At 42.1% G+C, this 3,146-nt stretch overlaps 1 pseudogene; it reads left to right on the plus strand.

Moving 5' to 3' along the window:
- Positions 1 to 229: 229 nt before the first annotated feature.
- On the plus strand, positions 230 to 2,416 carry LOC119190700 (annotated as a pseudogene).
- The last annotated feature ends 730 nt before the right edge of the window (positions 2,417 to 3,146 follow it).

Consider the following 3,146-nt stretch of genomic DNA (forward strand, 5'->3'; position numbering starts at 1 on the left):
CGCAATTCAAGAAAACGAATCCCAATGCCGATTTTGTAAAAGTCTGTTCACATACTAACCGAATGCAAAGAGTTCAAGAAAGCGCTACGTAATGTCAGATGGCAATTTGTCAAACGTCACGGAATTTGTTACAAATGTCTATTATCTCGCCATGAGCGCAATACATGCCCAGCGCCTTCCTGTGACAAAAATAATTGCGGTCAACCCCATCATGGCCTTTTTACACTACACCGTGAACGTGGTTAATCGAGAAAACGATCAACGTACGCATCGACCATCTATATCAATAGCTACGGATGCACGTCACGAGCCTGAGCTGCGAGGTACTTCTCCTGCATCACAGTCGTCACCGTCACCAGCTACGGAAAATGTAACCTATATTAGTGCGAGTGATCGTAAAGTTTTGCTAAAAGTGGTTCCTGTTCGTATACACGGTCCCCTCGGTGTAGTGAATTCGAGTGCGTTGTTAGATGACGGGGCAACTGTATCGTTCATAAGCGCTAGCCTCGCAGAACGTGCAGGACTACACGGGCGCCGGGAAACAATGCATGTGCGTGGTGCTTGGACTGATAACGAACTGGTTTGTGAAACAACAATTGTTAATATGGACCTTAGTGGTATAGACAATAAGGTGTATAACATAAGAGCTCGTAGTATCAAGGAGTTAAACTTGCCTTTGCAAAAATTCGATTTTGTTAAATGTTATAATTATAGCCACTTAAGCGATATAAAGAATGATTTATGTACCGTTGATTTAAAACCTGAAATGTTAATTGGACAGGATAATTACCATTTGCTATTGCCCTTAGAAGTAAGGTTGGGTAAATTAAATGAGCCGTCCGCTACACTTACCCCTCTAGGCTGGTGCATCCACGGTAGTCTACGTGTGCCGCAGAACGAGCGCAAATCGACAATCGCCACTGCTCTCACTGTATTTGAGAATGCAGAGGATTCTATGTCATACGAGGTCGGTTTGCAGCATCTTCATGAGGAAGTCAGATGTTCCTTTGCCTTAGATTCACTAGGAATTTCAGCCACTATGCCGCGTCAAAATGCTGATGACGTACGCGCTATCGCTGAGCTGGAACGTACTGCCCTTCTCAAGGACGGTCGTTGGTATGTTTCTCTACCGTGGAAGGATAAGGAGTGTAAGATGCCAGACTCTTACACTGCCGCTGTAAGAAGGTTCCGAGGTATTGAAAATAAAATGGAGAAGGATTTAGGTTTTGCTTACAGGTACAGAGAACGTATTCAACATCTACTGGAAAATGGATTTGCTAGAGTACTTGAGGACTCCGCGTCCACTCCCCGGACATGGTATTTACCTCACTTCGGAGTGGACAATCCGAATAAAAAGAAACTACGTCTGGTATTTGATGCTGCGGCGAAGGTGAAAGGTTCGTGTCTTAATGATTACTTACTCACGGGCCCCGATTTGTTGTCATCTCTATTTGGTATAATGTTACGTTTTAGAGAGAATAAAGTAGCAGTAACAGGTGACATCAAAGATATGTTCTTACGCATAAAAATTCATGACGAAGACCAAGACGCATTTAGATTTATTTGGCGAAATAGTCCTAAAGAAAATATTAAGACGTATGTAATGACATCACTAATTTTTGGAGCTAATTGTTCCCCTTTATAGCTCAGTTTATAAAGAACAAAATGCACAGCGCTATGTGTCAACCTTACCGGCCGCTGTTAAAGCAATAACGAATTCACACTATATGGATGACTATATAGATAGTTTACCTGATGACGAGTCAGCAATAAAAATGGTAAAAATATAACTAATATCCACTTATCAGGTGGTTTTGAGATTCGAAACTGGACTAGTAATAGCGAAGCTGTGTTGAACTCTATACCTGAAGCATCCTTAGGCACTGCAGCCATAAAGTTTAAAATTCATCAGCAGTTCGAAGGAGAGCGTATTTTGGGCCTGATATGGTATCCCAAAGATGACGTATGGGGTTTTGATGTGTCTTTGAAACGGATACCCGAAAGCATTATTCATGGTAAGGAGCGCCCTACGAAACGGTTAATGTTAAGAGTAGTAATGTCTATTTTTGATGTTTTAGGTTTCCTATCGCCATTTACTATACAAGGAAAAATTATGCTACAGGATACGTGGCGTCTTAATATTGGATGGGACGAATATATATCAGATGATATTTACGGTAAATGGTGCAAATGGATTAATTTACTTAAGTCTATTCGTGACTTACGCATACCGAGGTACTATCAGGCGCCATTAACAATAAGGCGAGATAGCCAGCCGGCCACGAACCTAACACCTTGCGATTCGCCAGTACTCATCGGACTCACTATGCCGCCGACACCTCCGCTCGCTACGACCGGTGAGGGAAACTCCCCTGACAGAGTCCGCAGATGTTATGTCAATGAATATCGGCTATGACAACCTACAATTGCATGTGTTTAGCGACGCATCGAGTAAAGCAATGTGTGCGGTTGCATTTTGGCGCTGGAACATTAATGAAAAAATTTATGTCTCATTTATAGCAAGTAAGTGTAGAGTCTTACCTGTTAGGCCTATAACCATCCCGAAAGCTGAACTTGAAGCAGCTCGCCTGGCAGCTAGATTGGCGAATAATATAATAAGGGAGCATAGATTAACTCCAACCGTTAGATATTTTTGGTGTGATTCAACCACAGTTATCCATTGGATTCGAAACAATACACGGAAGTATAAAACATTTGAAGCTAATCGCCTAGGTGAGATAGATAACTTGACCCGTATACATGAATGGAAATATGTTCCTACGAAGTTAAACGTTGCTGACTTAGGCACCCGAGAATCTTTTGATTGTTCTGTCTTTGAAAGCGAGTGGTTTACGGGACCAGCTTTTTTATACAATGACATGTCTCAGTGGCCTCAGGATCTACTCAATTATGAATTGGTTGATGATAATCTGGAACACGTAGCGGTTACACATATGGAATCGGAATCATCAGTAACGTTATATCACTTACCTGTACCTGATCCTCTACGGTTTTCTTCCTGGCTACGTTTGAAGAGGTCTGCAGCTGCACTGCTAAGATTTGTCGATAAATGCAAAAGACTTCCTGGACAGTTAGACTGCAAGATGATGGATCGAGCAGAATGCTTACTGTTGAAGAGTGCTCAA

The sequence above is a fragment of the Manduca sexta genome, chromosome 26 (genome assembly GCF_014839805.1).
Source record: "Manduca sexta isolate Smith_Timp_Sample1 chromosome 26, JHU_Msex_v1.0, whole genome shotgun sequence".
In the NCBI taxonomy this organism is placed as follows: Eukaryota; Metazoa; Arthropoda; class Insecta; order Lepidoptera; family Sphingidae; genus Manduca; species Manduca sexta.